Genomic DNA, 27062 nt, shown 5'->3' with positions numbered 1-27062 from the left:
GGTGACAGATGATTTTAACAGGATGTAAGTGCTACATATGAAACAGTGTAAAGGGCAGCCCTAAACAGAACGCACTGTAGTAGTCTAACCGGGACATTAAATTCTGTTTAGTGGCATTCCCCTATTTCCCACTGGATTCTGATTTTTGCTTCTTCATTCTACCTATTATTTCATTCCTAATTTGAGTGCTTCTTTTGATCCCTGCCTGTGCAGATTTTTGCCAGCCTGAATTTCCACACAAAGGAATGTTTCTATCACAGTGTCAGAAAAGAGAACAGTGTGACCCTGTTTAATCGGAGGAATACGTTCCTGAATTTACCATGGAAACAGGAAATTGTAGATAATAGCGAGCCTTATTGAAATGAACGACTTCTGCCAGATGTTGCCACACAGTCACCTAGAAAGACCTAGAAAATCCCTAGAGAGGATACGGTAACTTATAGCTGAAGCATGCTATAGAATCACTCGGAAGAGCCAGAAAATTCCAAAAAAAGGGCATATTTTATCAGATGTGGGTGCGGTCCTGAAGGTACAAGGCTCATACTGCATGGCTTCCAAAAGAAATGACGCCCTCAAAGCAAAGATGGGCTGCAGAGCCATGAATTTATTTATTTATTTACAGTATTTATATTCCGCCCTTCTTTCTCACCCCGAAGGGGACTCAGGGCGGATTACAATGAACACATATATGGCAAACATTCAATGCCAACAGACAAACAATATACAGTATAGACAGACACAGAGGCATTTAACATTGCTTGAAGAATTGTGGTATCTATATCCTCCCTTTTCTCCCTAAAATGAGACTATTAATGTATCACAACAGAAGCCAATTGAGAATACAGTTACAGTAGAGTCTCACTTATCCAAGCCTCGCTTATCCAAGCCTCTGGATTATCCAAGCCATTTTTGTAGTCAATGTTTTCAATATATCATAATATTTTGGTGCTAAATTCGTAAATACAGTAATTACAACATAACATTACTGCGTATTAAACTACTTTTTCTATCAAATTTGTTGTTAAACATGATGTTTTGGTGCTTAATTTGTAAAATCATAACTTAATTTGATGTTTAATAGGCTTTTCCTTAATCTCTCCTTATTATCCAAGATATTCACTTATCCAAGCTTCTGCCAGCCCGTTTAGCTTGGATAAGTGAGACTCTGCTGTATAATGTATTTAAAAACACAAAGTTAAAAACTTGGCATTATACTAGATTTCCTTTGACCAGAAGCTGGCCAATTGGAGGTATGTCACTGTGAGAAAGTCTTCCACTGTCCATGTGACAGGGCTCAGGCTGCATTGTAGTCGGTGGTCTGTGGTTTGCTCTTCTCCACACTCGCATGTTGTGGACTCCACTTTGTGGCCCCATTTCTTAAGTTTGGCTCTGCATATTGTGGTGCTAGAGCGCCTTCCAAGTCACCCAGCCTTCTGTGTGCCCAGGAGGGAGTTTCTCATTCGGTATCAGCCATGGATTGAGGTTCTGGGCTTTAGCCTGCCACTTTTGGACTCTCGCTTGCTGAGGTGTTCCTGCGAGTATCTCTGTGAATCTGTGATGTCTCATGGGCCTTGTAGTCCCGTTCCTAGTGCTATTGAGGCAGACAAGGAGGAAAACATGGGATTTCCACCGGTTCAGTTTGAAACGGAGCCTCTCCACCTGGAGGATGTTTGTCCTCAGGAAGTTACCCAAACAAGCTTTGGGCAGAATTCTCCCCCGTTTTCCCGAAAGGACAATTATAATAGAGATAGAGGAGTCAGGGAGGCTAATCGCCGGAGTCTCAGAATCGCTGCCAAACAACTTGCTGATTAAGTCTGCTTCCCTTGGGAAATTCTAAGGAGTCATGCATCTGGACAGAGTTGGGTTTCGCTTCTTGTTCTCCAGGGAAAGTGTTCTGTTGGCGGGAAAACAAGACCCTATATAGGGGTTTTGCCGCAAGGGGAACCTTGCGGAGTCAATTGATCAGCTTGAGAGAGAGATCGTGTGTGGACGTCGTACTCCTTGTTCCCTGCTTCCCGGATCTAGTTTCAAGTCTTGCCTTGTCTCACGTTTTGCCACGGACCTAGTTTCATGCTTCAAGTTGCCACGTTTCAAGTCTTTGATCCAGCCAAGAATCAAGCTCATGATCCAGCCTTGTTGTCAAGCTTCAATGGACTAAAAGACCTTGTCATCTCCCCACACTATTGCTTGGCAAAGTGTGTGTTTCGGTTAATGGATTATAACTTTGAACTCTAATATCTTATATTGGACAATATTTTCCTGGACTATATTTGGCCTTTCCTGAAAGGTCTGCTTCTGAACTATATTCTTCACTTGTTTGTATTGACTTTATATAATTCTTTAATAAAGATATTAGATAGAATCTGGTCTCTGCGCATGGTTATTGGTGCTCTGCAGCGTGGGCCGTGACAGAATCTTAGGAAGCTGTTTCTTGATTTAAGGCAATGATGGGCAAGCTTTTGCGCTTGGTGTGTCAAAATTCACCAAAAAACCTAGCATGACTTGGGTGGTTTGTCACTTCGAGAAAAAAACCCCATAATTTCTCAATATGTATAGTTTAAATAACAAATATATATAATTGTAATATATAACTGTATTTAATAAATCAAAAACTATTTACTACCATTATTTCCATGTACAACAATCTATGGTACCTCTTGCAGTTTCCATGCTGATTTCTCTCTATTCTAGTTTCAATGTAGTCATGAATAATGAATAATAATATAATAGTAATATGATAATATATTACAATAATAGTAGAATGATATAATTATGCACATTACATATATATATATATATATACACACACACACACACACACACAGTAGTCTCACTTATCCAACATAAATGGGCTGGCAGAACGTTGGATAAGTGAATATGTTGGATAATAAGGAGGGATTAAGGAAAAGCCTATTACACATCAAATTAGGTTATGATTTTACAAATTAAGCACCAAAACATCATGTTTAACAACAAATTTTACAGAAAAAGTAGTTCAATACATAGTCATGCTATGTAGTAATTACTGTATTTACGAATTTATCACCAAAATATCATGATGTATTGAAAACATTGACTACAAAAATGCGTTGGATAATCCAGAACGTTGGATAAGCGAGTGTTGGATAAGTGAGACTCTACTGTATATATAAATGTAATGTGCATAATTCCCATGGACTAAACAACAAAACCACTGGACCAAATCGCATCAAATTTGGCCACAAAAGACATAGTCATCCAATCAATCTGCATGTGGCAGTGTGTCAGCAAAAATGGCTAGGTGTGTCAGTGCTGACACACGTGTCATAGGTTGGCCATCACTGATTTAAGGCATTGGCATGCTGGATGATATCCAAACATTGGACAGTCCGGAGATGTCAATACCTTGGTCCTTTCATTGCTGGCGGCTACTTCCCGACAGATGTCAGGTGGTGCAATACTGGCTAAACAGTATAATTTCTCCAGCGGTGTAAAGCTTAGAATCATAGAATCATAGAATAGTAGAGTTGCAAGAGACCACATGGGCCATCTAGTCCAACCCCCTGCTAAGAAGCAGGAAATCGCATTCAAAGCACCCCCGACAGATGGCCATCCAGCCTCTGCTTAAAAGCCTCCAAGGAAGGAGCCTCCACCACGGCCCCGGGGAGAGAGTTCCACTGTCGAACAGCCCTTCTCACAGGGAGGAAGTTCTTCCTGATGTTCAGGTGGAATCTCCTTTCCTGTAGTTTGAAGCCATTGTTCCGTGTCCTAGTCTGCAGGGCAGCAGAAAACAAGCTTGCTCCCTCTTCCCTATGACTTCCCTTCACGTATTTGTACATGGCTATCATGTCTCCTCTCAGCCTTCTCTTCTGCAGGCTAAACATGCCCAGCTCTTTAAGCCGCTCCTCATAGGGCTTGTTCTCCAGACCCTTAATCATTTTAGTCGCCCTCCTCTGGACGCTTTCCAGCTTGTCAACATCTCCCTTCAACTGTGGTGCCCAGAATTGGACACAGTATTCCAGGTGTGGTCTGACCAAGGCAGAATAGAGGGGGAGCAGGACTTCCCTGGATCTAGACGCTATACCCCTATTGATGCAGGCCAGAATCCCATTGGCTTTTTTAGCTGCCGCATCACATTGTTGGCTCATGTTTAACTTGTTGTCCACGAGGACTCCAAGGTCTTTTTCGCACACACTGCTGTCAAGCCAGGCATCGTCCCCCATTCTGTATCTTTGATTTCCATTTTTTCTGCCGAAGTGAAGTATCTTGCATTTGTCCCTGTTGAACTTCATTTTGTTAGTTTCGGCCAATCATCTCTCTCGTCTGTCAAGATCGTTTTGAATTCTGCTCCTGTCTTCTGGAGTGTTAGCTATCCCTCCCAGTTTTGTGTCGTCTGCAAACTTGATGATCGTGCCTTCTAACCCTTCGTCTAAGTCGTTAATAAAGATGTTGAACAGAACCGGGCCCAGGACGGAGCCCTGCGGCACTCCACTTGTCACTTCTTTCCATGATGAAGACGACGCATTGGTGAGCACCCTTTGGGTTCGTTCGCTTAGCCAATTACAGATCCACCTCACCGTAGTTTTGTCTAGCCCACATTTTACTAGTTTGTTTGCCAGAAGGTCGTGGGGGACTTTGTCGAAGGCCTTACTGAAATCCAGGTACACTACATCCACAGCATTCCCTGTATCGACCCAACTCGTAACTCTATCGAAAAAAGAGATCAGATTAGTCTGGCATGACTTGTTTTTGGTAAATCCGTGTTGACTATTAGCAATGACCGCATTTGTTTCTAAGTGTTCGCAGACCACTTCCTTAATGATCTTTTCCAGAATTTTGCCTGGTATTGATGTGAGGTATTGATGTGATGCTTAGCCATCCTGTGAAAATGCGGCATGTCTCACTAAGAGCCACATCCACTGTTTTAATGTTGTGAGATATATTCCACACTGGGCATGCGTATTCAGCAGCAGAGTAGCAAAGCGCAAAGGCAGATGTCTTCACTGTTTGTCTCATCACACTAGAGCATGAATGCACTTCCAATCCGGTTTCTGCCTCCTGCAGAATTCTGGAGTCTGTAGTTTGGTGAGGCCCAGGGCCTGTTTGGCTGAGCTGTTTAAAGCCTCCTCCCTAAAGTGGATTTAAAGTGGATTCAAGCTTTAGTGTGAAAAGGTCCTGTGTCTGGTTGCTATCCCCAGGTTGTGTCAGTCAGCTTTCGTATGATATTATTTCTAGCGCCCACTATTTGCTTGATAGTCAAGCAGTGCTTCTTGTAAGTCAGAGACTCAATGCAGCTAAATTATATTCTGCCCTTCTCCAAACAAGGGAATAAAGAACCATTTTTTTAAAAATGTTTAAAATGCATACCAATAAAAACAAATATGCAGCAGACACAACCCGTTAGAAGTTATTTTGCTTGATTCATTCATCATCAAATACCTAAATAAAAAGCTATTTACTTCACGAAGGAAGGAAAGCAACTACCTCCAGCAGGAATGCCAGGGCCATTGGAACAGCCACCAAAAAGACCATATCTATATATATAAAAGAGTGATGGCATCAGGGCAGTGGACAAAACAACAAAACTACAGGCCCCCCAACCTCGAAATTTGACAACACAACCCATCATCCACGCCTCTAGGTTGATACAACAAAAAGAAAAGAAAAATAATGTCCTAATTAGAGGGAGAGCAATAATTGTTTTTATCCAATTGCTGCCAGTTTAGAGGGCTAATCTCTGCCCACTTCGTTGCCTAGCAACCAAGGAACAGCCAGGCTTCAGTTAGGGGACAGGCAAATTTAGGCCTCACTTAGGCTTCTTCCACAGATTATCTAATTTGCACTGGATTATATGGCAGTGTAGACTCAAGGCCCTTCCACACAGCTATATAACCCATTTATAATCTTATATTATCTGCTTTGCACTGGATTATCTTGACTCCACACGTCCATATAATCCACTTCAGTGTGCATTTTATACAACTGTGAAGAAGGGGCCTCATATAATCCAGTTCTAAGCAGATAATATAAGATGATCAATATACAGTCGACTCTCACTTATCCAACATAAACAGGCCAGCAGGATAAGTAAATATATTGGATAATAAGAAGGGATTCAGGAAAAGCTGATTAAACATCAAATTAGGTAATCGTTATACAAATTAAGCATCAAAACATCATATTATACAACAAATTTGACAGAAAAGGTAGTTCCATGCGCAGTAATGCTATGTAGTAATTACAGTAGAGTCTCACTTATCCAACACTCGCTTATCCAACGTTCTGGATTATCCAACGCATTTTTGTAGTCAATGTTTTCAATATATCATGATATATTGCTAAATTCATAAATACAGTAATTACTACATAGCATTACTGCGTATTGAACTACTTTTTCTGCCAAATTTGTTGTCTAACATGATGTTTTGGTGTTTCATTTGTAAAATCATAACCTAATTTGATATTTAATAGGCTTTTCCTTAAGGCCTCCTTATTATCCAACATATTCGGTTATCCAACATTTTGCCAGCCCACTTATGTTGGATAAGTGAGACTCTACTGTACTGTATTTACAAATTTACCAGTAAAATATCACAATGAATTTGAAACACTGACTACAAAAACATTGATTATGAAAAGGCAGACTGTGTTGGATAATCCAGAACATTGTATAATCGAATGTTGGATAAGTGAGATTCTACTTTGATATGAAATAATTTCTAGGATAGAATAATGCAGAACAATATAATCTCTAAAACCAGGATAGTAATAAAGAAATAAAGAAATAAAGAAAGTAAATAAAGCAAGGAAATTGGAAATTCCACAAAGGAAACAATCAGGGCCAGCTAACACCTCCCAAGAAAGGATTCTTCCAGAAAGGAAGCTGAGAAGGCAGTGAAGCACTATGTATTACCAAAGTCATTATTATTACTATCATTACTATCCTTACTATTATTATTATTATTATTATTATTATTATTGTGTTGCGGTCAACCGTGAAAATGAATACAATCTGGCTCCAAGTATTCAAAAACACTAAAATCAGAATATATAAAAATTAATGTGGTATAATAAAACAGAACAATACAATCTCTAAAATCAGAACACTAAATAAAGAACAACACTCTGAAAATAGGGGAATTCCACACAGAAAACAATCAGGGCCAGCTAACATCTCCCAACAAAGGATTCCCATCATCAAAGTCTGGCCAATCCTCTGTTTTCTCAGGGCCACAGACAGTAGAAGCATATAAAATATCACAAACAACACCACTCTGAAAACAAGGTAATTCCAGACAGGAAACAATCAGGGCTAGCTAACACCTCCCAACAAAAAAATCACTCAGGGAGGAAACAGCTAGGCTTTAAATCTGCAAGGCCATTACATCCTAATCATTTTTCCTAATTGCAGCATTCATACTTGCCTCCAACAGACAAAAAAAAAACAATCAGAAATATTGTATATTCACAACCTTTAGGAAATAATGTCCCCTGATGGCACAGCATGTTAAAGCGCTGAGCTGCTGAACTTCTGGACCGAAAGGCCGCAGGTTTGAATTGGGGGAACTGACAGAGCCCCCACTGTTAGCCCCAGCTTCTGCCAACCCAGAAGTTCAAAAACATGTAAATGTGAGTGCATCAATAGGTACTGCTCCGGTGGGAAGGTAACGCTGCTCCATGCAGTCATCCCACATGACCTTGGAGGAGTCTACAGACAACGACGGCTCTTCGGCTTAGAAATGGAGATGAGCACCAACCCCCAGAATCAGACATGACTGGACTTAACGTCAGGGGAAAACGTTTACCCTTTACCTTAACTACCACCAATTCCTCAATACTTTATTTCCCAGACCACCATTCTTCGCCACAGCAACGCGTGGCCGGGCACAGCTAGTATCTATATATATAAAAGAGTGATGGCATCAGGGCAGCGGACAAAACAACAAAACTACAGGCCCCTCAACCTTGAAATTTGACAACACAACCCATCATCCATGGCTCTAGGTTGATACAACAAAAAGAAAAGAAAAATAAAGTCCTAATTAGAGGGAGAGGAATAATTGTTTTTATCCAATTGCTGCCAGTTACAAGGCTAAGTTCCACCCACTTGGTCTCCTAGCAACCTACTCAGCCCAGGGGACAGGCACAAGAGTTTGGAGAGACCCTTAAGGGCCATCCAGCCCAACCCTTTCTACTATGCAGCAGGACACAATCCAAGCATTCACAACACATGGACAACATATAAATACTATACAATACTACACAGGGACATAGACCCCCCTCTACCCTCACCACTTTCACAGTACACAAACAACCAAATGCATACTAAACATAAGGACAACCATACAACAGACATTCAATACCACCACTACCTCAACAATTTCTCACCAACACCACCAGACAACGCTACAGCAACGCGTGGCCGGGCACAGCTAGTATATATATATATGCACACACACACACACACACACACAGTAGAGTCTCACTTATCCAAGCCTCGCTTATCCAAGCTTCTGGATTATCCAAGCCATTTTTGTAGCCAACGTTTTCAATAGATTGTGATATTTTGGTGCTAAATTTGTAAATACAGTAATTACAACATAACATTACTGCGTACTGAACTGCTTTTTCTGTGAAATTCGTTGTATAACATGATGTTTTTGTGCTTAATTTGTAAAATCATAACCTAACTTTCATGTTTAATAGGCTTTTCCTTAATCCCTCCTTCTTATCCAAGATATTTGCTTAACCAAGCTTCTGTCGGCCCGTTTAGCTTGGATAAGTGAGACTCTACTGTGTGTGTGTGTGTTTGTGTGTGTGTATGTATGTGTGTGTGTGTGTGTATATATATATATATATAAATGTACTGTCCGTTTGTAGGACCGAGTTAACAAAAAACCCACTGGATCAAAGGCCACCGAATTTGGCCACAATACACCAACACATCCAAGGTATGACCTCCACTCAAAAAAACCTAAACAAATACACAGGAATGAATAGCCTTGCAGCTTCAAACTGTAGCTGCTTCTCATTACTTTATTTTCCATACCAGCAGACTACGCCACAGCAATGCGTGGCCGGGCACAGCTAGTAATTTATAAAAGAAATGGGCAACTAGACTCAGGGCTCCCCAGGTTTTTTTAAAGGAAGTCTACTACTTCTGGTTTTGAGAAATGGTGGAGAACATTTTTATATGCAACAGTAATGGGAAGCTGCAAATTAATTAATAGGCAAATTGCTGCTCGAAGTTTCCCAGGAGAAACAATTCTATCTCTCTCTCTCTTGCATTCTCTTTTTTTCTTGTCCATGAAAAATGCACTCCAAGAAGTCTGGAGGGTTTCAAGGACCATAACAACCTCATTTTGCTCACCTGGATAAATAAGATTGATGGGGATGGCCTCACAAAACATGGGCATGTATTTTATGGATTGATTTGACTGGATGGCCCCTGTCTCTATTTCAGATGTAGAATTGCTGTAGAAAGTCCTTACAATACACACCACACCTGGAACCAGCACAAACAAGACGTACAGCTGTTTTTATGCTCTGCGACAGCGCAAGTTCCTGCCCTGAGGCGCTTCCAGTCTAGTCTGCAGCAGCCATGGAAGCAAGAAAGAGAGGAGTGGGTCAAGGGCAATCAAAGCCCCTTGCAAAAAAACCTGCCTCCAACCTTTAAGATTCATTTTCATGAATGAAAATGGGTTCTGATGGACGTGAAAATAGAATAAAGAAGTGACTAGTGGAGTGCTGCAGGGTTCGGTCCTGGGCCCAGTACTGTTCAGCATCTTTATTAATGACTTGGATGAAGATTTAGAAGGCATGTGAATCAAGTCTGCAGATGACACTAAATGAAGAGGGAAAGTTAATACTCCAGAGGACAGGATCAGAATTCAAAATGACCATATCGGATTAGAGAGCTGAATAGACAAAACTAACAAAATGAATTTCAACAAGGACAAATGTAAGATGCTACCCTTAGGAAGAAAAATGAAATGCAAAAATACAGGATGGGTGATGCCTGGCTCCACAAAAGTGTGACATGAGAAAGGGATCTTGGAGTCTTGGTGGGCGACAAATGAAACATGAGCCAACAATGTGATGCAGCAGCTAAAAAAGCCAATGGCATTTTGGGTTGCCTCAAAAGGAATCTAACGTCTGGATCAAGGCAAGTCATTGGGTCCCACTCTTCTGCCTTGGTCAGACCTCACCTGGAATCCGGTGTCCAATTCTGGGCAAACAATTAAAGAAAGCAGTTGAGGCAAAGCTGGAAGGTGCCCAGAGGTGGGCAACTAAAATGATCAAAGGTCTGAAGGCCATGAATGCATGAGGAGCAGCTTAAATAGTTGGGTCTGTTTAGCCTGCAGTAGAGAAGGTTGTTCACCATGTTTCAACATTTGAAAGGATGTCATAATGAAAGGGGAGCAAGCTTGTTTTCTGCTGCCCTGGAGACTAGGACTCAATGGAGTCATGGGTTCAAATTACCGGAAAGGAAATTCCACTTGAACATTAGGAAAAACCTCCTGATTGTAAGAGATGTTCAACAGTAGAACTCACTGCCTTGAGAGTCCAGTGGAGGCTCCTTCTTTGGAGGCTTTTAAACGGAGGCTGGATGGCCATCTTTCAGGGGTGCTTTGATTGTGCTTTTTCCTGCCCATATGGTCTCTTCCAACTGTATGGTTCTAAACTTGGCTCTCAGGTCCCGTCCCAACCTTCGTTTCTCCAAGCTTTACATCCCCAGCTCCCTCATTCACTTCTCAGAGGGACTCATGGCTTCCAGATCTTCGACTACGTACTATCATTTCGTTGTTGTGTGTTTTCCAGGCCATATTCCAGGACATGGCCATACAGCCCGGAAAACACACAACAACCCTGTGATCCCGGCCATGAAAGCCTTCGACAACATACTATCATTTCCCTTCTCTGGACACCTTCCATCTTGTCCTCTCCTTCTCAAATTGCTCTACTAAAAACTGGTCACAAGGTTATTCCAGATGAGGCCTGGACAAAGCAGAAGAGAAAGGACCTGATTTTCCTCTATCTTGACACTATACTCCTGTTGATGCACCCTAGAATCCCATTGGCCTTTTTAGCTGCCGCATTATACTGCTGACTGTTGTTCAGCTTGTGGTCTACAAAGACTCCTAAGTCCCCTTCACAAAAAGTGTTTTCAAGCCAGGTATCACCCATTGTATATTTGTCCATCATATCTGAGCACCAAAGGGCTCATACTGCACCACTGGAGTCCTACCCTGTTTTTCCTGAAAATAAGACATCTCCAGAAAATAAGACCTAGTAGAGGTTTTGCTGAATTGCTAAATATAAGGCCTCCCCCGAAAGTAAGACCTAGCAAAGTTTTTGTTTGGAAGCATGCCCACCGAACAGAACACCAGAGCATGCAGGATCGATAAATGTACATACCATAGAGTGTTGTACATGGAAATAATGGAAATAGCAAGAAATTCTTGATAAGATTCACAGATTGTTTGTTTATGCTGGTTTGTGATGTCAACTACTATACAGTATAAAATAAATGTTCATTTTTTTGTTCAACAATTAATGTGAATTTTTCTTCACAGAAAAATAAGACATCACCTGAAAATAAGACCTAGCGCATCTATGGGAACAAAAATTAATATAAGACACTGTCTTATTTTCGGGGAAACACGGTAATTGCTTCCGAGCCAAGATTTGTTTTCTTCTTCAGGCGTTCTCCTTCCAATGGATTCAAAGGCGAGAACGCTCTTCCAACCCAGCTTGTGGTCCCAAGTCTGGAGTTTGTTGTTTCTCAGATCCAAGCCTTGACTAAGAATACACAGAGAATCATCCAGGTTTTTGACAACCCTGACATGCTGAACAATGATTTTTCTTTCTCCAAAAACCTTGAGCTGCTATTTCACCCGGTGTGCCAAGACAAACTTTACAATTCAGCATCCAAAGGTGGGCTGCACAATTACCTAAACAATGCACATGCTTTGTCACCGGCCTCACGCTGCCATCCCAATGATATGTCTTGGGGCTTTTCATCCCCCAAACCAGCCACACCAGACATCCATTTGCTCATCCAGTGCCGGAAGGGAGAAAAGACAAAGGACTGGGAGACAGAACATGCAATCTGTGCATCGGGAATGATGCTATTCAAGGTATCCAGATTCCTCCATGGTGAGCACTGATGGCAGCAGCTTTCATTCAGCAACTATGCAGGGGATTTAAAGGCCTGCCTATCCTTGGCCAAGGAGGAGAGTCTGGAGCCAACTCTGCAAGCTATGTAGAACAGATGTCCATGCAAAGCATCAGTGAGGAAACATGCCACCTGCATTTCACCAAAAGGAAATGTTTCAGCGCAAAGAGCTTTGCGTTCTCTCCTTGTGGACACTGGACACAGGGCTAGAATACCGTGGCCCATTCTATACTTCCATATAATCCAGATTGTCAAAGCATATAATCCACATTATCTGCTTTGAACTGGATTATATGGCAGTGTAGACTCATATAATCCAGTTCAAAGCAGATAATCTAGATTTTATATGGCAGAGTAAAAGGGGCCCGTATCCTGCGCATGAATAAGTTCCCCAATGAAAGAAGCTGGATCCTTTTCCCCACAAAGAATAAACAGCCACATGCAGTGCAAGCTCAGGCTTTTAAAGTAATTGTTATGTTATGTCATTTTTGTTTGCTGTTGAAATGTTTAAATTTACCGTTAAATTCTGTGCATGTAATGTTATGCTATGTTGTTGTTCGGGCTTGTCCCTGTGTAAGCCGGCCCGAGTCCCTTCGGAGAGATGGTGGCGGGATATAAGAATAAAGTTATTATTATAATATTATTATTAAGCCTTAAAGAATTGAATTATGAATGCTCATTGGTGCCTATGCAGGTATATGCACTGCGCATTTGGTTTCACAGCACTGTAATTTGCTATGGAAGTGGTATTGAACAGTTACATTCCAAATCAATAAAATCAGCCCTCCATGTTTGCTGGAAAAAACGGTACGAACCCCTGTGAAAACCAGAAAACCACAAATTAATTAATTTTTAACATCTCTAGGAAACTCTGGGTCCCATAGCATGGTCAACTGCTGCTGGACACAGATCACAGAGTTGCACTGGAGGACTTAGCGAGATTCTTAAGAGATAATATTTTAATCAAATCTGCAAAAATCAAACCTGAAAGTGTCACCTGTACTCCACCTGTACACCTGTACTCCATTGCTTTAGTATCAGATCTTAGAATAGGTGACAGATGGGCTTGCAAAAAACTGAGGACTAGCAACATGTGGATCTATTCCAGTTTTCATTGTACTAAGTCAGGAATTTTGAACTGCAGTGGCCATAAGGATAGTTGAGGAAGACATTTAATGCACTGGGTTGCTGTGAGTTTTCCAGGCTGTATGGCCATATTCCAGAAGCATTCTCTCCTGACGTTTCACCCACATCTATGGCAGGCATCCTCAGAGGTTTTGAGGTCTGTTGGAAACTAGGCAAGTGGGGTTAATATATCTGTGCAATAATGTCCAGGGTGGGAGAAAGAACTCTTTGTCTGTTGAAGGCAAATGTAAATGCTGCAACTGACCATCTTGATTAGCAATGAATAGCCTTGCAGCTTCAAAGCCTGGCTGCCTCCTCCCTGGGGGAATCCTTTGTTGGGAGGTGATAAGCTGGCCCTGATTGTTTCTTGTCTGGAATTCGCCTGTTTTTGAGATGTGGGTGAAACTTCAGGAAATAATGTTTCTGGAACATGGCCATACAGCCCGGAAAATTCAGGCCACGAAAGCCTTCGACAACACATTTAATGCACTGCAAAAGCATGAATGTGCTATATAAACACTAAAGCAATAAACAACTAAATCAAGGCCCCATACAAGGCTCCAGTGCTACACAAAGTCTCTCATGGGAGAGGAATGGATTGGGAAAATGGGGTGGATTTCCACAAAGGCACGAAGGTAAAACAGCAGACTGGGAAGTGACTGTTTGATGGCTGCTTAAATTCATGGCAATCTGGCAAGCCGCCTGAAGCGGCCATTTGGGCCTGCTTGCGAGCCATTAGCTGCACAACTTCCCATCATCGTGCCATAAAAGCCAGCGATATGCAATGATAGAACTAATGCAGTGTCACTATCAAGCCCCCCTGTTTTAATAGTTACAATTCCCTTACAGATGCAGTCTGATCTGCCACGCTGCATGCGTTTTACTTCGACAGCAAATTCCTAAACGTCAGGCATTTGATTGACAACAGATTCTCAAAGGTCCGGTGATTTTAATTGTTTTTTGACATTTTATTGTGAATATTTTTAATTGATTATCTCTGGGAGCTACTTTGAGTGCCACTTTGGGAGAAGGGCAACACAGAAATGAAATAAATACAAAGAGACAGATCAGCAGATGAATAAATTGTGGGATGATATCTCATCAATCTGCCCATGTTTCTTGCAATATCTCTGATGCCTGAGGTCCATGTCTTTGGCCAAAAGAACTTTATGAAACCCTGGGTAACAACTAAGGACAACAGCATGCTATCTCGGGTGAGAAAAGTATGGCAGATTCTGCAAAATGAAAAACTGATGTACAGTGAATATCTCTTGGTATCTACAGAGGTTTGGTTCCAGAAATCTTCCATGAAAACCAAAACCCACAGATGCTCAAGTGCCACCATATATATACCATCATATATAATTGTATAGTACAACAGTGTATGAAAAATACATCATGTGACGTGTGGGGCTTGAGGAATCCAAGGCTGGGGTTAAAATTGCTGGAAGAAACATTAACAACCTTAGATATGCAGATGATACCACTCTGATGGCCGAAAGTGAGGAGGAGCTGAGGAGCCTTATCACCAAGGGGAAAGAAGAAAGTGCAAAAGCTGGGCTGCAGTTAAACATAAAAAACCAAGATTATGACAATCAGACGGATTAATAACTGGCAAATAGAGGGAGGAAATGTGGAGGCAGTGACAGACTTTGTATTTCTAGGTGCGAAGATCACTGCAGATGCAGACTCCAGCCAGGAAATCAGAAGACATTTACTTCTTGGGAGGAGAGCAATGGCCAATCTTGACAAAATAGTGAAGAGCAGAGACATCACACTGGCAACGAAGGTCCGCATAGTCAAAGCCATGGTATTCCCCATAGTAACCTATGGATGCGAGAGCTGGACCATAAGGAAGGCTGAGCGAAGGAAGAGAGACGCTTTTGAAGTCTGGTGCTAGAGGAAAATCCTGAGAGTGCCATGGACCACAAGAAGATCCAACCAGTCCATCCTCCAGGAAATAATGCCCGGCTGCTCACTGGAGGGAAGGATATTAAAGGCAAAGATAAAGTTCTTTGACCACATAATGAGAAGACAGGAAAGCTTGGAGAAGAGAATGATGCTGTGGAAAATGGAAGGGAAAAGGAAGAGAGGCCGACCAAGGGCAAGATAGATGAATGGTATCCTTGAAGGGACTGGCTTGACCTTGAAGGAACTGGGGGCAGCGATGGCCGACAAGGAGCTCTGGCGTGGACTGGTCCATGAGGTCAAGAAGAGTTGGAAGTGACTGAACAAATAAACAACAACAAATGTTTTAATTGCATTTTAGCTTGTAATCTTTGTTTATGCTGGACTTGGTCCCCATATAAACCACCCCGAGACCCTTTGGGGAGATGCTAGTGGGATATAAAAATAAAGTAGTAGTAGTAGTAGTTGTTGTTGTTATTGTTATTATCATTAATAATAATAATAATAATAATAATAATAGGAGTAAAATAATAAGAGGTAAAATCAACAGACAGTGACCGTGCAGTTCATAGAATATTTTTCTGTAGTTCTGTGTATGTAGTATGTACTTGTCAATGGATGTTAGTATGTTTGCTTTTGATTATGTTTTGCAGTATGTTGTAATAGTTGCTAATAAGATAGCTGCTTAGTTTTAGCAATATACAATATAAAATTATTTTTGTATTACTTTCTCTCTTTGACTACCGTGTTTCCCCGAAAATATGACAGTGTCTTATATTAATTTTTGCTCCCAAAGATGTGCTAGGTCTTATTTTCAGGAGATGTCTTATTTTTCAATGAAGAAGAATTCACATTTATGTTCAACAAAAAAATGAACATTTATTATATACTATACAGTAGTTGTCATCACAAACCAATATAACCAGACAAACTGTGAATCCTATCAAGAATTTCTTGTTACTACCAATATTTCCATGTACAACTGGTATATACATTTACCAATTCTGCATGCTCTGGTGTTCTGTTTGGCAGGCTCCGAGCATGCTTCCAAACAAAAACTTTGCTAGGTCTTACTTTTGGGAGAGGCCTTATATTTAGTAAGTTGGCAAAACCTCTACTAGGTCTTATTTTCCGGGGATGTCTTATTTTCGGGGAAACAGGGTATGTTTTATTTCTGAATTAAAAAACAGTAAAAAGAAATCTGCTGAAAACAAGATACACTACATCTACGCCATCCCCCAGATCCACCAAGCTTGGAATCCTATTGGTTATTCTTGGAGGCTTTGTCTGGAATAAACATGCTTTTGAAAAATCCCTTTTTCCTTGCTAATGACAGCATTTCCTAAGCATTCTTTAGTGTTCTGTTCTTTGAAGAATACATCAGAAAACAAAGAAATGGGGAGGAAGGGACAAAAGTGTTGAGAAGGTTTAGAATTAAACATCAGCGTCTTGTGCTCCACATGAATGGGAAGCCAGCATAGCAAGAGGACGGGTTTCACACTGTCTGAATCACAAGGGATGCTGTTGATGGCACTGGCATATTTTGAATGTGCAAAGAATGGGCTCAAGGGAGGAAAGAATGCAGGCAAGCTCCTTCTGAATCAGGCTGATGAAGCCTCAATATAGCTTCACGGCTGAAGGTCAGGATCTTCCTTCCAAACGTTCCTCCAATGCCGTTCTTCTCTGCTCCAGCCCCCAAAAACAGCCTGGATTCAGGCTTTGCCATGTATTTTTTTCTTTCCTTAATATGAGGCTTAGAGAGCTGTGAGATAATTTTGAAGTCTCAGCTCAACAAAAGGCCTTTAAATCCCAGCGATTAAATACGCAAAGAAAAACAAACTGTCTCTTCGATGACATGGCCTAATGCATTTTTAATGCTCAGTTATACTCTCTCCTCAGATTTTTGGCAAATCTCTCCATGCTGCCTGCCCAAAATGTTTTGCCCAAGTGCTAATATTAAACCCAAGGAACACAGTGAAATGACAGTAAAAAAGGAGTATCATTAGCCCTCCACATTCACACACAAAATGAAAAAAACACAAAAATTTTAATTGATAATTTTTTAAAAAAATATCTGAAAACATTTCTCATGAATCTCTAGGTCCCCAGCATGACTCTATGGAGAACATCAATTGGAAGGTGACCACTGGATAGGATCTACAGATTTCTAGAGAAAAGTTTAATCAAATCCATGAATAATCTTTAGTAAATGTCAAACCTGCAAATATGAAGAGCTAGTTGAAGTCTTAGAACAGGCCACTGAAGCATATAGTAATACTAAATGAAAATAAGCATGAATTCACACATTCTTGCCATTCTTGTTGTGATGCTGTAAGACAGGGCATTCAAAGTTATCTGATGTGATGGACAAGCAATTCCTGCACCGCACCCCATGTGCCAGGCACTGCTATCATATTTGCACCCATTGACGACAACAGTTTCTTCCAAAGACCAACAACCAATGACTCAAAAACAGGCACCAATCCAGCAACCACCACTTAAGAGAAGCATTGGTATAAAATAAGCCCTGACTTCACTGGCATCCCGACACTGGAGGTAAGGGAACTGAAGGCATAAGAAATTTTGCTTCTAAAAACCCAGCCCATCTGAGTCCAAAACAGAAGCAGAATATCAAACTGTGAGCTACCTCGTCCCTATGAATGATTATTTAGAAGTGAGTCCTTAAGCTACAGCTGTAAGTCATTCCTTCAGATCACTCTTACGCAGCAAAACAAAATGCATGGGGAGGCACAACCTTTATTTTGGAGACTTCTACCACTAGAGTCAATCTTACAGTTGCCACGAGTCTCCATCCAGAAGTTGTGAAAAGCATCCAGTGTGGCTATACCTGTGCCGAGAAGGGCGGTATATAAATGTCGCAAACAAATAAATAAATAAATATTAAAACACTGCATATGCGGAATGTTATTCCAGAGTGTTCAAGAACACACTTATCCTTTGGTCACACAACATGAGACTGCCATAGGAAATAGCTAAGAGCTCAAAGCTCGGACGATTGACTTATGGACTACAACTCACACTAGCCAGGCCAACTGGGGAATTTGGGGGTGGGATGGTCGCTTCATTCTATTGGTCAAGAGCATCTACAGGAAACTAAATGATAGACTTCCAGTGTGACCAATGGGATTGCCCTTATTATTTTGGCAACACCCTAAAGCAATGATGGGCAACCTTTTGCATTTGGTGTGTCAAAATTCACCAAAAACCCTAGCATGACTTGGGTGGTGTATCACTTCGAGAAAAAAAAACATAATTTCACAATATATATAGTTTAAGGTAATGGCGCTCCATGCAGTCATGCCGGCCACATGACCTTGGAGGTGTCTATGGACAATGCCGACGCTTTGGCTTAGAAATGGAGATGAGCACCAACCCCCAAAGTCAGACATGACTGGACTTAACGTCAGGAGAAACCTTTACCTTTTTTTAAATATAGTTTAAATAACAAAAATATATAATTGTAATATATGACTGTATTTAATAAATCAAAAACTATTTACTACAATTATTTCCATGTACAACAATCTATGGTACCTCTTGCAGTTTCCATGCTGATTTCTCTCTATTCTAGTTTCAATGTAGTCATGAATAATATAATAATAATATAATAGTAATAATATAATAATATACTACAATAATAATAGAATAATAATAGAATGATATATATATATATATATATATATACACACACACACACACACACACACACACACACACACATGTAATGTGCATAATTCCCATGGAGTAAACAACAAAACCACTGGACCAAATCACACCAAATTTGGCCACAAAATACATAGTCACCCAATCAATCTGCATGCGGCAGCGTGTCAGCAAAAATGGCTAGGCGTGTCAGTGCTGACACGTGTGTCATAGGTTGGCCATCACTGCCCTAAAGTCTGAATGTACAAATCTGTATATTGCATCACACCAAATGCCAACAGGACCTACTGTTTCTAGTATCACATAACTTGTAATCGTTGAAACAGACCCATAGGGTTTCCAATGGATTTGAGGTCATAAACTGTGTTGACGTTGTTGTATCTCGGGGAACAAAATCCCTCAACCACTTTCAAACAAATTACACAAGCTCCAACAAGGCCGTTACACCAGCCGGCTGCCATCTTCCCTTAATCGTGGGAGCATTTGCTTAACCACACGATTCTATTCCAACCACTCTGGGCTCTCCAGGGCATTGTAGTCCATGCTGGAAATTTAAACATGATGGAAATTAATGGGCTACGTTTTCGAGATCCCAAACCCCGGGGAGAGGTTGGACAGACCATTAAGCAAGCCGCGCAATGGCGGGGATTATTGATGGAGCTTGAAAGGGTCTTTGCAGCCCAGAGTCAGATTAGTTAGTGGCTGCATTGCATCTTCTTTTGCAAAGCTCAGATAAGCTTTACATAATGGGGAAGAAATCCTGAGAGGTAAGAGAGATAGGGCCAGTTTAAACTAAAATACTTGAAGGTCACAGAGCAGGCAGCACCAAACACTTGGATACAGAACCATCTCCGCAGGAAACACAAACGGGGACAACTTTGCCGTGTTTGTTCTAGTAACGTTTCTGAGAGCATAGGGAAAGTGGCAACAAATGCAGATTTCATCCCTATGCTTCAGAGAAACTCTTGACCAGTTCTCCTGGACTGACACGACCCGAACATGTATGCACACTTTTGGCTTTGCTAAGGATCTTCAGTCCCAAGGACTGCATCAATGACCTGGCACAACTGCCTGGAGAGAAGACAAATGCTATCTATATCATTGTTGTTGTTGCCTTCAAGTCATTTCAAGCCTGCTATGTGCCTTCAAATCATATCTGACTTATGGTGACACAAAGATGAAACTCTACTGGGGTTTTCATGGCAGAATTTGTTCAGTGGGGAGTTGCCTTTGCCTTTCTCTGAGGCTGAGAGTATGACACTCCAAGGGCATTCTGTGGGTTTCCACAAACAAGAAAGGATCCAAACCCTGATTTCCCAGTATCTCAGATCAACACTCAAACCAGTGCACTGCAATAGCTCTCATCTATACATTGGTATTTGCTATTGACTGAATTAATTTTCGTGGTATGAAGCCAAAATGGCACAAGAAAGAGGCTATTGCGATATACTTCAAACACTGGGGTTCGAAGCAAAATAGCAAACATCATTCAGGGGGAAAAAGTGTGGACCTTGTTATGTGCTTTTTTGTTGACTCTGACTTACAACACTCTTATCACAGGAGTCTGCCTTTAACCCAGTGGGTTTCCAGAGCATAACAGGGACTTCAACCTTGCCCTCTTGAAGCCCAATGCTAACAATCAAACCACAGAAGCAATACTACTGGAACACAATACAATCTTCCACCCCTGCTGCCCATCATCCTTTCTGTCTCTTTTTATACTATGACTATCTTGTATGACATGATGCAGCACAATATTGTAGATTCACATGCAGAACGGTGCTACAGTTGGCTGTTATCAAGCCACGCCACCGCCACCACCACCACCCAAAAAAAGATTGATAGTTCATCATGAGAGTACAAGAAAATATATGATTTTGTTTTCTTTTTATTAAAAACCTTTTCCGGTGGCCTGGAGTTGCGAAATTCCAAAGCTTTAGAGGATCAGGAACAAGCCTAGGAGCAGCTGTACCACCCTACACACTCTATCAATTCTAAACCCTTTAATAAATTGTATCAGTTTGATGATTTCTGTGTAAATCGCATCTTTTATAAACGGTGTACTGTAGCAATTCCTCAACCAGCCAGTCACCCCTTCCCGCAGCTGCGCATCGTCGCAGGACACAGATGATTTTGAGGACTGTGCTAACATTTTCCCCTCTACGGAGGGGCCTATGCAGCTGCAGATGCCCGGAGAGATTGACTTTAGAGACTCACTAATTGGGGAGGATCCTTCTACTTCTTCTTTGCTGATAGAGCCAGATGTTGTTGAGACGCTTGAGAATGCGAGTTTTAATCGCAGAGATTTTGTGACCAGAGAGCGAAGTGCAAAACAGGGAGTCCGCCAGAGACAGAGATTAGCGAACAGATGGTATAATGGTTAGTGTTCCCATGAGAAAGTTCTGAGAGTTCGTACTCCCTAATTGTGGACAGTCAGAAATCTGTTAAAAGTGTTTCGCCCAGTAGTTTTCTTGCGGTGTCAACTTTGCTTTTCCTTGAGAGAGGATTCCAGTCTCCAGCTCCTATTTGTTTCCATGCCAAGTTTCCAGTTCCAGTCGGGCCGTTGTCGTGCCACGACTCTCGAGTAGACCTGGACTTCAATCCAGTTGTTTCCTTGTTCCTGATTCAATATTCGTCTCAGCCTTGTTACATTGCTACCTTGGATTACTACAAAGTATTTCTAGTGGACCTGAACTTTGCTTATTGCAACTCTGTTATACTGACTCAATCTTTGGACAATCTATCTTCCTTAGAGAGAGCTATCGAGTTCTCATTGTGGATTATAATATTGAAGCTTTTCCTTTACCCATCTGGAATTACCATTGACTTTCTAAAAAGAACTATTCCTTACTCGGACTCTATACCTAATTTCCTCTGGATATATAATTGCTTTAATAAAGATATTGTGTGTTATTTTGGCTCTTATCTGGTTTTCAAGTGCTCACACTGCCTTGGGGTGCAACAGTCCCTTCAGGAAGATATTGGCGGGATATAAGAATAAAGTTATTATGACTTCTCCAAGGTTGCCTAGTGGGCTTCCATGGCTGAGTGAATCCAATTCTTGGTCTCTTGGGCCAACGCTCGAACCACGGCTCTCCTACTGTAACAGCGTGTGAACTTGTCCTCTCCTTATCATATTCACTACTCAAACTTCAAAAGAAATTCACGCAAATCTTCCGCATGACCAGGAACGAGATTCTGTGTGAGCATTTGAAGGAGATGTTTCACAGCTCAACCAGACCTAAATATAACAGAATCTGTTTAACAGGGCAAAGAGAGCTGATTTACAGACTTTGACAAGGGCTGCTAAATTTACCCAGAATGGTAACGTGGATGATGCATCGCTACTTAGCATTATTCTCTTTAGAGCAAACAATCCTTGACCCAGAGACCGTGGGCCATCCAAGCACCCATATGGCTCCATTTGATAAAGGGCTCCAACAACAGAAGTTCTTTCAGCCGTCTTGAACACACAGAAAAGATGGCTAGACAGATGCGCTCTGAGAAGCCACTGACACAGTTCGCTCAAATCGTTGCTTAACACACTGTAAACCTGTCACTTTGCTTCCAAACAATCAATCTAAGCAGAAGTTCCCATTTCAGATTTATAGCCATTGGAGCCCAAGGGGGAGGCGGCAGTACTGGGCTCCAATGTTGTTCAGAAGCAAATCCCCAGGGTATCTGAGACTTCAGGCACCTAAACATCTCACTGAAACCTGTGCCAGGAATCATGAACCCCCTCCACTAGTGTAATAGTAATGATTTCTCATTTTTAAAAGCTCCCCATTAACTGGATGCATCTGCATTGTAAAGAATTCTGTCTCCACTTCAGTGGAACAAAGAAACCGGCCTTATGTCTAGACCAGGGCATCTTAAACTTTTTCCACTTCCAACCACTTTCTACCCAAGAAATCTTTGCATGACCCCAAGAATAAAGCAGTAAAAATAGGTATAAGAATCAAACTTTACAGATAATAAATCAGCATTTGCAAGGCTTGCTAATCAGACTGATTTTCCTTTTTGTGGAATAAAGCTGAGCATTCTCTGAAGAATACACAGTTAACACTGCACATTGTTCCTAACAGATTTCTATAAATGGGTAGCATTTAAAAAACATTTACCAGTTGCCCAATATTTCATGACCCCAACACTGAATGAAGGGGACCCCACTTGGGGTTGGGACCCAGAGTTTAAGAAGCAGCGGTCTAGCTGGATAACCAGTACAGCCCTCATTCACTGGTGTTAGGGCCAACACTGCCATCAAAGTAAAAATAAAAAACACAAATGAAAACATTTCTTTTTTTCCTTAAGACAGTGGTTTTCAACCTGTGGGTCTCCAGGTGTTTTGGCCTACAACTCCCAGAAATCCCAGCCAGTTTACCAGATGTTAGGATTTCTAGGAGATGAAGGGCAAAACATCTGGGGACCCACAGGTTGGGAACCACTGCCCTAAGAGAACACATCTCTAGGAAGTTCAAGGTCCTGCAGTGTAATTCCATGATCAACATCTATAGGACAGAATTGCACTAGAGAACCAAGCTTGCATCTACACTGTAGAATGAATTAATGCAATTTGACACCACTTTAACAGCCATGTTTCTGTGTTATGGAATTATGATAGGAAAATGATGGTGCCTCAACGAACTACAACTCCCAGGATTACATAGCATTGAGCCACAGCAGTTAAAGTGGTGTCACGCTGCATTAATTCTACAGTGTAGATGCACTTCTAGAAATTCCTAGACAGGTGTTCTCTTTAGAAATCTCAGTGCTCTCCAGCATGACTAGAGAAAGTTGATCAGAGTAATCCTGGAGGACCTCAAGATTCCTAGAGAGAATATCTTAATCAAATCTGTAAATAATCAAAGCAACCAAAGTCAAAACTGCAAATGTTGAGGAACGACTTTCGATCTTGTGTCAGTACTGTATACAGGATTCCCATGGGACCTAGAAGGACTACTCATACACTGGGCTGCCATTTTATTTAACTTTTGAAAGAAAGACTCCGCAAGATTTATGGTGAGAGAAGCGGCTTTGTCTTGGAGGGATCTCCCTGGACTGTTGGGGAGGGAGATATAGAAATGTCCAGATATTAGATCACTAGACTAGAACATTCGAAAGAACCTTTTGCCTGTAAGAGATGTTCAACAGTGGAAAATACAGCCTAGAGAGCACTGAATGCTCCATCTTTGGAGGTCTTTGAACAGAGGTTGAATGGGCATCTTGCAGGAGTGTATTACTTGTGCATTTCTGGATGGCAGAATGGGATTGGACTAGATGGCTCATGTGGTCCTTTGCAACTCCAAGATTCTATGAGGACAGGCCTTTTTGTTCAACCAAAGAGTAGAAGTCAAATGGGGGAGACCAGAGGTCCCATAGTCTCAAAATGGCCTTAGGTGTCACAAGTGCCTGGTGGGCGGCACTCTTCCCATCCATGATTTCCACTCCAGTGCACCCTTTCCCAAAATGGTGTCCTCCAGATATCCACTTTAGGAACTATCATACCTGACAATTGATCATGTTGACTGGGGCTGCAATCCCAACATCATCAGGACAGAAGCATGGCTGGAGATGGTGGCCCAAGTGTTGCCAACCAAGTCTTTCCCATCCCTATTTGAAGGATGGTTAAGGAACCAAACAAATCTCCTGCTACCCATAAAACATATATTCTGCTATTGAGCTATGGTTGCTTTAACGTGAAATCAAGTACTGGGGAAATGTTTTTCGCTTCCCTCTAAAACAATATTTTTAAATTACTTTGACAGTGCAAATTCAAAGACACAACAGTGACAGTGAAGCATCATAAACACACCTTGTGTTGCTCTGGTAGAGAGAAACAACAACAGATAAAGCAAGGGAGCTATGAAAACCCTTGGGAACTTAAATCCTTCTCTACATCCCCTTTTTGCATTTGTTATATCTGAAGAAAGCCCAGTGTTGATGGCATTCCAGAATGAGACAGTATTCACATGCAACCTTTCTCTGCTCTTCTGGAAGGAAGTAATCCTTGGAGGTCATGCATTTTTATTATTGTTATATTTGTTTCTCGACTTAAGCTGCTTTGGGAAATTCATTTGGAAAGTGGGGCAGAAATAATTCAACTAAGTAATAAAGAAATAAATTTACATGGAAGGGATCACCCAGAAAGATGGTTGCCAGGTAGGTATTCTCCCCAAAGCAAACAAAGCAAGAAATGAAATGTCTGTTGTACATTTTTGTATGTCGATGCAGTCGTCAGACATATTTTTGTTTAAAATCCCTCACATACACAGCCATAAATGCTGCAAGGTGTGCAGTCTGCCTCATTCATATTAACTACATCTTTTAATGGAGCTTATTCCTAAAGAAGTGGTCACAGCATCGAAGTCTTATGGTATAGCCCTATATATGTTTCCTCAAATGTACGAGGGTTATCCAGAAAGTAGATTATGCTTTGGAATTAAAAATGAACAAAGTATAGGAGAAAACATTTACCATATGCAGTTGAAAGCTGCACCCAAGTACCACTTCTCAACATGGTCGCCATTCAAATCTAGGCACTTCTCATAGCGATGAATGAGCTTGGCAACTCCTCCTCCACAAAACTCTGCTGCTTGCGTCCTCAACCAGCCGGTCACCCCTTTCCGCAGATGCGCATCATCACCAAAACGTTGTGTTGAGGACGCAAGCGGCAGAGTTTTGTGAGGAAGGAGTTGCCAAGCTCATTCATCGCTATGATAAGTGCCTAGATTTGAATGGCGACTATGTTGAGAAGTGGTATTTGGGTGTGGCTTTCAACTGCATTTGGTAAATGTTTTCTCCTATACTTTGTCCATTTTTAATTCCAAAACGTAATCTACTTTCTGGATAGCCCTCGTAAGTTCTGTAAGGTTCACTGAGATTTACTCCCAAGTAATGACTTATGTTTTGCACAAATAATTTGTGCAAAACAGATATTCGTCACACTAGATCACTTCTTCCTGGCTTTTTGTCATCTTTTCCTCTAAATTAGCCTTATCTATATAGTACCCCTTGTGATTGCAGTTGTGCACTGCAATGTGTGCCTAAATTGGGGGATCCTGGCTCAAGAGTTGTGGGCTTTGCAGTTGGAATTCTGCCAGCATTTTAAGTTGGATAATGAAGGGTAAGTGTGCCAAGTTTGGTTCAGATCCATCACATCATGTTGGAGCCTTTTTGAAACATACATACATACATACAACTCCCATTTTGCTTGACGGGGTCTCAATCACAATTATGTGCCAGCTTATTTGGGTTATAATATAAAGCGGGAACTGTGCCACTTGCTTTCACACTGTTGCCAGGCATCAAGTCACCAAAAGTATTAGATTTTTCTAAGAACATAATTAATCAAGGTTGTAGCATTTACTAGGCGTGCAACCAGTTGACGAAAGACAACATCTGCTTTGTTTTTGGGGAGGGGCAGGGTGGTATTACCATGATACAAAATCTATCCAGTTCTGCAGCTGAAGGCAGATTTATTTTATTTTACACTTTATTATTTCCTGACTGGTACTAAAGAAAGCAGTGACTGACCCCACCGCTGGCAGGCCACACAATACATGGTTAGCGGAGGGTGTTGAATCTGCTTGCAGATTGTGAAGCTTGGCTTTTGTGACCCAGTGTGTCTTGTTTACCTGCTTAGCGAATCCTGGCTTATGTGTCATGTCAATGACTGTTTGTGCAACCACTCAAACTGTGCTCAGAATTTTGGAGTGTTTCGGAAAACAAAACAAAACTTGCAAAACACGAATCAATTGGATGGTTTTATCTTCGCTCCTGCAACTCACATTCTGCAATTATAAAATTTGCCCCATCTGGTCATATTCCAAAGCATTTATTGCAAGATGGTGTGGCTTAGTTCACAACATTTTAATAGAATCGAAGCAAACAGTGCCTTCCATCTGCAGTCCTCCTGTGTTTCTCCATGGCTTCTTCTGGCTTTTTCCCCTAGTAGGAAAAGGTATTGAGGAAGAAAAGAAGCATGATATGTTTTGAATACTAGGGGCAGGACCAGTCTATATGATGGCGGAGAGCTGCTGAAAGGGACTACAGTATATATAAGGCACTTCAAAATAGTAGAGACACAAGGACCTAAGGCAGTGGTTCTTGACCTGGGGTACCCAGATGTTTTTGGCCTACAACTCTCAGAAATCCCAGCCAGTTCACCAGCTGTTAGGATTTCTGGGAG

General features: G+C 41.4%; 1 protein-coding gene and 1 long non-coding RNA gene across 4 annotated transcripts in view; both read right to left on the bottom strand.

The window, feature by feature from the left end:
* The window catches only part of LOC100567418 (rho GTPase-activating protein 39), a 302316-nt gene that overhangs the window by 205391 nt on the left and 69863 nt on the right, over positions 1–27062 (bottom strand). The window lies entirely within an intron of this gene.
* On the bottom strand, positions 588–25411 carry LOC134298752 (uncharacterized). The gene is made up of 2 exons (XR_010005840.1): positions 19203–25411; positions 588–19158 (listed from the first exon to the last, which is right to left on the bottom strand). It is a non-coding gene; the product is annotated as an uncharacterized LOC134298752 (long non-coding RNA).

Source organism: Anolis carolinensis, chromosome 4 (genome assembly GCF_035594765.1).
Source record: "Anolis carolinensis isolate JA03-04 chromosome 4, rAnoCar3.1.pri, whole genome shotgun sequence".
Classification (NCBI taxonomy): Eukaryota; Metazoa; Chordata; class Lepidosauria; order Squamata; family Dactyloidae; genus Anolis; species Anolis carolinensis.
This window is presented reverse-complemented; position numbering and strand designations above follow the sequence as displayed.